This window comes from Myotis myotis, unplaced genomic scaffold (assembly GCF_014108235.1).
Source record: "Myotis myotis isolate mMyoMyo1 unplaced genomic scaffold, mMyoMyo1.p scaffold_m19_p_2, whole genome shotgun sequence".
NCBI classification, from domain to species: domain Eukaryota; kingdom Metazoa; phylum Chordata; class Mammalia; order Chiroptera; family Vespertilionidae; genus Myotis; species Myotis myotis.
In genome coordinates this window covers 157,089,509-157,099,294 of record NW_023416324.1, presented here as the reverse complement: position 1 = coordinate 157,099,294, position 9,786 = coordinate 157,089,509, and the positions used below count along the sequence as shown (strand labels likewise).

The 9,786-nt window shown below is 41.3% G+C and overlaps 1 pseudogene; it reads right to left on the bottom strand.

Moving 5' to 3' along the window:
• Positions 1-2,647: 2,647 nt before the first annotated feature.
• LOC118676543 lies at positions 2,648-6,370 on the bottom strand (annotated as a pseudogene).
• Between the last annotated feature and the right edge of the window lie 3,416 nt (positions 6,371-9,786).

The window sequence follows — 9,786 nt, the reverse complement described above, 5'->3', positions numbered from 1 at the left end:
AAGCAGGCATCCATTAGCAAGTGTGTCCTACTTTTAATTGAATTAATGGGTGGGTGAGTGAGTGAATGATAAACTGCCCTTCTGAAAACCCTTTCCAAGAATAAATCATGTTTCTTTTTAAAAGTGTTTCCTTCTGCCTGTCCAGTGTTGCTCAGTGGTTGAGCATCGACCCATGCACCAAGAGGTCGCAGGTTCGATTCCCGGTCACGGCACATGCTCGGGTTGTGGGCTCAATCCCCAGTCAGGGGCATGCAGGAGGCAGCTGATCGATGTTGCTCTCTTATCAATGTTTCTATCTCTCTCTCCCTCTCCCTTCATCTCTCTCTAAAAATTAATAAAAGTACAAAAAACTATGTTGGAACAGACTGTCAAACCTCAGAGGGAAGGTAGGGGAGGGTGGGAGGGAAGAGATCAACCAATGAATTGTATGCATATGTGCAAAACCCATGGACACAGACAAGGGAGTGGTGAGGGCCTGGGATAGGGGAGTAGGGAGGGCTGGAAGAGGTCACTGGGGGTACAAAGGGGGACTTATGTAATACTTTCAACAATAAAGATTTTTTTAAATCCATGTATAAATGGAATATATATGTATATATACATATATATACATACATACATATATATGATAAATAAATATTTCCTAATTGAGAAAAACTTGCTTATCTGACCTGCTCTGGTCTTCAAATCCTGGTCACATCATTTTGCATTTAAATTTTTTACCCAACATGATCTTCTCACTGGTCCTGAGTCAAATACCAAGGAGAGGAGTTATGGTCTCAGCTGGATTTCATGTAGGAGTCATGGAACCTTTCTTCCTAGTTATTTCCTGATTCCCTGCTTGCCCCTGAAGTTTCAGCTACAGGTTGGATGCACCTAATCTATATGTTTAGGGTTACCTTGTTCCTGAGCTGTTCTTGACTAATGTAGGAGCCTAGCCCAACCAGCTGGTGTGGCCTTGACACCATCTTGTCTTTTGTTGTGAGTCTCAGGTGGCCCTTAGCAGCCCAAGTGTCACGATGCTACTGCACCCTCAGCATACCATGGTTATCCATCTGTACTTGACCTCCTTCTGCTGGCTCAGAGTTCTGCCCTGAATTATGATACGTTTGGCTAGAGCCCCAACTATTTACCTGGATCCTCGCGACACTTTTCCATTTTTGCCTGCACCTCTAAACTCGGGCGAGGCAGGGATTTGAATAAAGAAAACTTGGAAATGTATGATCCTGTCCCTTCCTGATGTTAAGTGCTAGCATTGCCTGGAAACAGTTCCCATTCTACAGAGTGACCTCCCTGGAAGTATCAGCATGGACGTGAGCCAACAGCGTTAAAAAAATATCCCTGTTTATCTAGGCAGATGGGTGTGAGTGGGGCTAATATCAATCTGGTGGACAAGACAAGGCAGAGATAGTGACATTCAAAGTCAGATAGTTACCATCTGCAGCAGAAGCTTGGTTTGAGACCATCTGTTCATCCTTGACAGGTATGAAGGCTGGGTCTCAACTCTTGGGGAAAAATGGGTAAGAGCTAGACTTACTTAATTGGGCTGGGTTCAAGGGAGATCTCCAGTTCCAACAGGCTAACAGCTGGCCAGACAGGAAAACACAAATGGGTGCATTCTCCTATAAACGAGTTCAACACAGGATGAGAGGAGGGAAGAGCTTTTCAAACTGTGGGTCTCGATGAACTAGTGATTATGAAATTAATTTAAAGGGTTTCTGCAAGCATTTTGTAATGAAATAAAATCAATAGAATAGAAAAGAACTGAAAATATCAAAGGACATTGACAGTAGTAAAGAGAAGTACATTTCATGAACATTTTTCTTCAGCCCCATCAGCTTGCATAGGCACTAATTATCTCTGAGGTGATATGTGAGAAACAATGGGAGCTGGGGGATGAAGAGGGAGATTTATTTTCATTTTCAGTTTGAAGCTTTTACCACACACAGAAGATGAAAATGGAGGCAGTAGAAAAATAGTTGCAATAAATACACGAACAAAATCTCAATACCCAAAATAAATAAATCTTACAAGAAAACCACAATTGCACAAAGATAGATATGTTGTTTATTACAGCATTGTTTGTGATAGCAAGAAATTGGAAAAAATGTCTATTAATGAAAAACAAAATGGTTCATACTACTTTGAACAACAACACAGTTGTTAAAAAGAATGAAGAAGATCTATAAATACCTACCTGAAAAAATATATAAGCTGTGGCCTTCAACTAGAAAGTAAGTCTCAGAATGATAGGTGTGTCTTAGTATCAGTTCCATATAAATGACGATTTATTTATTTAGTAAATACTTATTAAGCTCCTACTAAGTGCCTGACACTATTTTAACTATTGGGAACCTAACAAACAATAAAATAGACAACACTCCTGACTCTGTGAGCCATATGTTTTAATGGTGGAGAGTGAAAATTAACAAAATAAGTTTTCTATATAGAGGTGAAATGTACAATGAAGAAAAATAAATTAGGGAAGGAGAGTAGAGAGTACTGGCAATGAAGCTCACAATTTTTTTTCTCATATTAAACCTTTTCTTTAATTTTTTTAGCATTCTTTGACATCATAATAAAATGAAAAAAGAGAAGTATGCAAACAGAAAAGTCTTAGGTAATATTTTTAAACTCTTTACTACCGTATTTAATATTTCCAAGATAATCCCGCCATACAGGATCAAATGCATCGCGCTCAAAAATGTGCGCTCACCAGCCCTCTGCAAAGAGGGGGCTGCTGGTAGCACAGCTCTACAAAGTCCTCTAGGCCTCCTGTCTCTGAGGCCGCTCAGTCACAAGCTGCCTGAAGGTTACGGTGATTCACACAGGACTAGATGTTCGAAGAGGAAGTTCCGACGGGGGATGGTCCTCCCCTCGGATGCTTCGGTACTTAGCCATGTCTTCTGGAAAGCCTTTAGAAAGCTCTTGAATCAACAGGCTTTTAAACTTCTTCATCGTATCAATCTTCCCTTTAACTTGTTCATTCTTCGCCAGAGCTCTTTCCAGGCACTCTTTGGTGTAGAGTTGTGGGTTTCGACCTTGATCTATATATTCGAAAACTTCTAAAGGTACAGTCATGTCTGGAAGCTGCTGTCTGCACTTATCAATATCCTGTAAGCCGGTCACGATCAAATTCAGTTTCTAGTTGAGCCCGGCCTGGCTGCTGGGCTGGCAGTCGCTGACGATGATGCCGAGCTGCCGGATGTTCTCCAGAACTTCTCCAGATGCTCCTCCAGGTGGTCCAAGTTCTCGGCCATGGCCCCACGGCCCCCTGCAACCCCACGCGCTCTTCCTGCTCGGCCGCTTCCTGCTTCCTCCCGAGCCCACCGCCACTTCCCTTTCCTCTAGGGGTGGGAGGAGGGGGCTGGATCTGGATCCCGCAGCGCCTCATCATGGCTGAATTCCAGGAGCACATAGCTCAAGAGAAGCAAGCAGAAGCTGTACTGCCTTTTATGGCGATGTTGGGGTCCAACCCCAGCAGGCCCAGGAGTCCCCAAAGGTGTGGATGGAGCCAGCGTTCAGTTGATCAGCAGCCTAGCCAGGATCTCTAGCCAAGTTCTGTGTGAAGCTCACAATTTTAAATAGAGCCTCAGGAAAGACCTCCCGCAGAAGGTGACATTTGAGTAGCATGAAGGAGCAAGGGGAACAAGCCATTTGGGAGAAGAGCTTTCCAGGCAGAGGGAACAGATAATCAATGGCCCCGAAGAAGGAGCATGCCTCGGTTGTTCAAAGAACAGCAGAGGTCAGTGTGACTGGGACAGAATGAGCATTGCTTTTACAAACTGAAAAATATAAATATACGAGTACACACATGCAATAAATACTTAGACTCCATGGGTAAGTGGATAATGGCTATGACTAAATAGTCTACATAGGAAGAAATATAACCTAAAATCAACATTTAGAACATTGATGTAGCATCTCTAATGCAAGCAAATATTGTGTCAGGCATTCTTCCCAGCATATTCCCTTGTCACAAGCCTGCCGTCCAGTACTGGAAGTGCCTGTATCCCTGACTCATCTGTGAGCTTGGTAGTGTAGGAACCCTTTCTGTGTCTGTTGTGTTTACTGTTCTCTCTCTGGAGCCTAACACTGTTCCCGGCACTCATGGGCACTCATAATGGCCTGTCTTGCTGAGTACTGAGGCTCAAAGAAAGGAAGTAAGTTACTGAAAGTCATATTTCAAGAAGAATTTGAACCCAGCCAGAGTCCTTGACTTAAACCATTATAATGCTTTTTAGTAAATATGCTCAATAAATCCATGAGGTATGAGATAAAGCTTCATATTTACCGGGTTAATTAAAATGAAAGGAATAAAACTCCTTGCTGGAGAGGCTAAGATCCATTCCTCAGAACACGTGACTTACAATCTTCCTGTAGAGCGGTCAGTCTATACAGGCAAAAGTATTAAATCTGTTCATCTCTTTTGATGTACGACTTCTTTTATTAAAGCGTAAGGAAATAATTTAAAACAAAACAAACAAAAAATACCATTGTTTAAAAGTGGTATTTATATCTGCACCATTTATAATAGGGAAAAGCCGGGCACAGCCCAAATGCCCTAGTGGGTTTTGCAAAATATGAAGTAGTAAAATGTTTGCATATAACTACTAAAATGGTAACTTTGTGATCTATATTTGTGTATCTAGATGTGCATGTGAAATAAAGCCAAGTGGGAAAACAACCAAATTAGTATGTACACAGGCATTAAAGCTATATGTATTTTTACAATGATAAGTAAGGATCAATGATAATTGTGTAATACAATCAACTCTTTGTGCTTTTTTCATTAAAAATGCTAAAATGTGTAATAACAGGGACAGTGAGATATACCATCCCTTAATAAAGTTGAATTCATAAGGCAAGTAAAAGGCCGTTTCCTCTAAGAACTAACTCTGAAGTTTTGGTAGCTGCCAATATGTGCACATCCAAGCTTGAGGTTGGGATGGTAGAGCAGTTTGTTCAGCCTTGCTCCTGGGTACAGAGAACTCAATTCAGCCTTTCTCTATCATAGTCTCCAGGAAAGTCACTCAAGCATCTGTATTTTGAAGAAAGACAACTCTAAGAAAATGATGTTAAACAGTAATGTTTGAGAATAATTGCAATTATACTTGGACAAATTTATGTGTATAATATATTCTTAGAACCATTCAGTGTGCCTGTTTTTCCATAGCTCTTTTAATGAAGGATTTAAGCCTTTTAGTTTAGCTGATTTGATAGATATGAAGTGTTATTTCCTAGCTGATACAGTTATTGAGCATATTCATTAAAAGACACCATTAAGGGGCATACTTTTCAAAAGAGCAGTAAGAACATGCTAGCAAAAGATTAGAAAGAAACTAAATATCCATAATTTGCAGACTGGTCAAGTAAATAATTGTACTTCCACAGCATGGAAAACTATGCTATTGTTTAAAAAAAAAAAAAAAACTTTATATACAAATAGGAGATGTCAAAAAGATATATTGTTAAAAAAAAATCTTAAGTATAGAACAGTGTGTCCATTATGTTACATTTGTGACCCCACCCCCCACCTTGTATATTCATAGACTATCTCTAGATGGTAACACCAGAAACTGGTAACAGTAGTTGTCCTGGACTTGACTTATTAAAGTTACAGTGATTAGTCAAAAGGGTAGATTGACTTTTCACTATACACCTTTGCATGTATTAATTCTTAAATAATAAAATACGAGCAATCAGGTACAAATGAAAGTCCCACCCCACCTCAGTTTCTCACCCATTGTTAATTATTGTTAAATTATCTGGAATGCCAACCCAGATCTAAGTTTGACACTCACCGCAGACCTTTTGCAGGCTTCATTTACTTTACCACTTTGTTTTCCAGGCCTGTTATGTTGGCCTTTCTGCCAGTGTTCAGCTCTTAATTGGCTGTTTGTCCTAGTTTCTCTCTGGGAATGCGCCTGTCGCTGTATTGGAAGCATTCTCACGTCAGCTACCTGGGGCTTCCTGGTGGTGTAATCAGGAAGAGAGGAGGCCTTTGTTCTCTTTCCAGGGACCTAAGGAGCTCAGAGAGACATCCCCCGAAGCAAATAAACAGACCCGCCCAGAGGTCAGTACCCTCAGAATAGTCAGGACCTTCTTTTCTTATGGTCTCATCCAATCAGGGATTTCTTGTAACTACCAGAATTTCTTCTAGCAGGCCTCACAAATTCTAACAGGCACAAACACTTCTATGCAATGGAATTTCTTAATTGAGCAGTGACGTGCTGAGGATTTGCAATGAAGGGCTGCTAAAGATTCCCTGAACATTTCAGGAGGGCATCTTAAACACAATTTGAATATAAAATATTTCTGTAAAAATATAGTGGTATATCCAAACCCACAGAATGTACAGCTTTGGGTGATAATGATGTGTCAATGTAGGTTCATCAATTATAACAAACATACTACTCTGTTGGAGGGTGTTGAGAATGGGGAAGCTATGCGTGTATAGGGGTAAGGGAGTATATGGGACATCTCAATACCTTCCTTGTCAATTTTTTCTGTGAACCTAAAACTGCTCTTTAAAAAGGGGGTCTTTTTTAAAAAGATGGAATCCAGTTAATAAGCTAAGGAGCAAAACTACAGAAATTTTGGGTTTTAATGAAGTATAGAACTTAAAACTGTCCATGCCCCTGTACCCCTTGGAAATTCTTCACATACTTACAGGGAGAGCCCTTGTGTGTGGAAAGGGTTCTGGCCTGGAAGTCAGAAGACCTGGGTTTGCTTTGAGTTTTGTTTCTGTCACATTAGCTCTGGGACCTTATACCAAAGGGAGGGAATCAACACTTTTCTGAGTTTCTATCACATGCTAGGCACGGACTAGTCAGCCGTGGGCAAACTCCGGCCAGCGGGCCGGATCCGGCCCGTTTGAAATGAATAAAACTATTGAAAAAAAAGACCGTACCCTTTTATGTAATGATGTTTACTTTGAATTTATATTAGTTCACACAAACACTCCATCCATGCTTTTGTTCCGGCCCTCCGGTCCAGTTTAAGAACCCATTGTGGCCCTCGAGTCAAAAAGTTTGCCCACCCCTGGTAGATGCTTCACATATTATTCAATTAATACACACAGCAACTACGTGAGGCAGGCGTGATGATCTTTAGCCCCATTTTCCAATAGGAAAACTGAGGCACAGGAGGTGAAGATCCCTAGCCTGTCATGCAATAAGGTAATAATGAATCTGGGATTCAAACTCAGCTCTGCCCCTAAGGACCATGCTGCAATCACTCTGTAACAACGCCTCCTTGGACAAGTCATTTTCCCGCTGTGGGCCTCAGCTCAGTCACCTATGAGGTTGAGAGAGATGAGCTGGAAGAACCCTAAAGTCACTTCCAAAGTGGACATCCTATGAGTCTATGTGGGATAGAGGCCAGGGCTAGGGGTGGAAGGGTCTTCCCAAAAGGGGATTAGAAGACAATATACAAGAGTTCCAGAAATTCACCAGACCTAGTGGTAATTCCCGTAAAATCTATGTTGGCTTAAAGTTTAAAGGGCTCACCCAGTCCAGGCAGAATTAGGTGAGAACTGATCTCAAAGAAAATGGTTGGGCATGTATAATTAGACACCTAAAAGGGAACCGGGCGGGGCGGGGGGGGGGGGGGGGCGGGAACACCACAAGAAAATACAAGTGGCCTTATTTAGGTTCAATGAAATTTATCCATAAAAATATATTTCCATTTTTCTCTTTTTTATGGTGACAGCTGCTGAATACCTAGGGCAGTCATCAGGCCTATAAAGAGCCTAATTCTAAAGTCAGTTAGAACTTACAGAGAAGTGGCAACTAACCTCATATTATATTTTAGAAGATGTGGGTCATATGAATCCCATATGGATTTGTTTTTTATTTTATATGCAGTGTATAACAGCTTCTCAAAGTAGCAGTCTACATTTACTGCTTTGACTCCATTGCTACTATTTACTGCTTTTTTTTGTTGTTGACATTGTTACAGATATCCCCTATTCCCCGCCTTTACCCCCTCTCCCCATCCCCACCTCCACCTTTGCCACATCACTGTCTGTGTCCATGGGTTATGTATATATATGTTCTTTGGTTAATCTCTTCCAGTCCCCCCCACCGGCCTCCCCTCTGAGATCTGTCAGTCTGTTCCATGCATCCATGTCTCCGGTCCTATTTTGTTCATTAGATTCCACGTGTATGTGAGATCATGTGATATTTGTCTTTCTCCGACTGGTTTATTTCGCTTATCATAGTAATCTCCAGGTCCATCCATGCTGTTGCAAAGGGCAAGAGTTCCTTCTTCTTTATAGTCATATAGTATTCCATGGTGTAAATGTACCACAGCTTTTTTTGTCCACTCATCTACTGATGGGCACTTGGGCTATTTCCAGATCTTGGCTGCTGTAAATAAGGTGGCAATGAACATAGGGGTGCGTTTATTCTTAACAGTTTGAAACCTGGCTCCAGCTTCACATGGAATTATTTTCTTCAAGATTATCAGACTACCTCCTCACTGATAAACTCAGTAACCTCTTAAGAATGTTTGTTCTCCAGGAGCTGTGTGCTACATTTGACGTGACTGATTTTATCTTCTCCTTTCTGCAATAATGCCCAGCTTTGGCAGACCTAACATTAACCGCATCAAGCTTTCCTCATACCTCTGAGCACTGTTTCTGGGAGGTTCCTCCTCCAAATACCCATTTTATGTAACCATTGTTAAAAAAGTTTTGTTCTTCGTATGTCTTTTTTTTTTTTTTTTTTTTTTGGCCTAGATGATTTTCAACATTTTCATTCTTTGGGGAAAGCTTCAAGAATCTCTGTTGATGACTAACAAATCTTCATTTTTTTTGCACTCCAAGTCCAAAGTACTAAAAAAACTCAAACTGCTTCTAGATACCCTCAGGTCTTCAAATTCAACATTTCCCAAACCAAATGCTTCATTATCACCTTTAAGTTAGTCCTTAAATTTCCTAACTCTGTTAACAGAACCACCATTTTCTTAATCATCCAGGCTAGAAATCTTGCTGCCTTTAGCTGTTTCTAATATGTTTCTATTCTGTAGCCAGAAAAAATACATATAAATACTTAAAAAGAGCTGTATGCTTACCTTGGAGACAGTGAGGTAGGGAAAAGCTGGGACTTAATTCTTGTGTGTGTGTGTTTTTTAATCCTCACCCGAGGATGTTTTTATATTGATTTTTAGAGAGAATAGAAGAGAGAGGGAAAGACAGAGAGAAATATCGATGTGAGAGAAACCCATCGATTGGTTGCCTCCTGCACTCGGCCTGGGCTGGGGAGTAGCCTGCAACTGAGGTACATGCCCTTGACTGGAATCGAACCTGGGACCCTTTAGTCAGCAGGCAGATGCTCTATGCACTGAGCCAAACCAGCTCGGGCTGGGATTTAACTCTTAATTCGTAAGTGCTCTGGAGGGAGAGGGACCATTGAGAAAGCATGCCAGCAGTCACTAAATCAGTAGAATGCAAGTCCCATTGTTCATGCATGAGGTGTGTTTCTTCCTTTCTGGCCACACTGCTCTAGTTCAGTACCTTGTGTCTTTGTCCTGGACTATTGTAACCGCCTCCTAAATGTAAGGCCTTGGGCTAGGTTTTCAAAATCTTTCTGTACAAGTCAAGACAGGAGAGATGTGAGCTGGCAGTAGAAACCAGCGGGCAGTAGAGGCAGTGGGAAGGAGGGTAGTTAGCTGACAATTAGAGAAACATGAGCTAAAGGGGACCTCAACCAACTGCCATCTTGGGTCACACTGTAACCCAGTAGAGGTGATTGACCTCTTTAGTTGGAGGATGTCACTGCT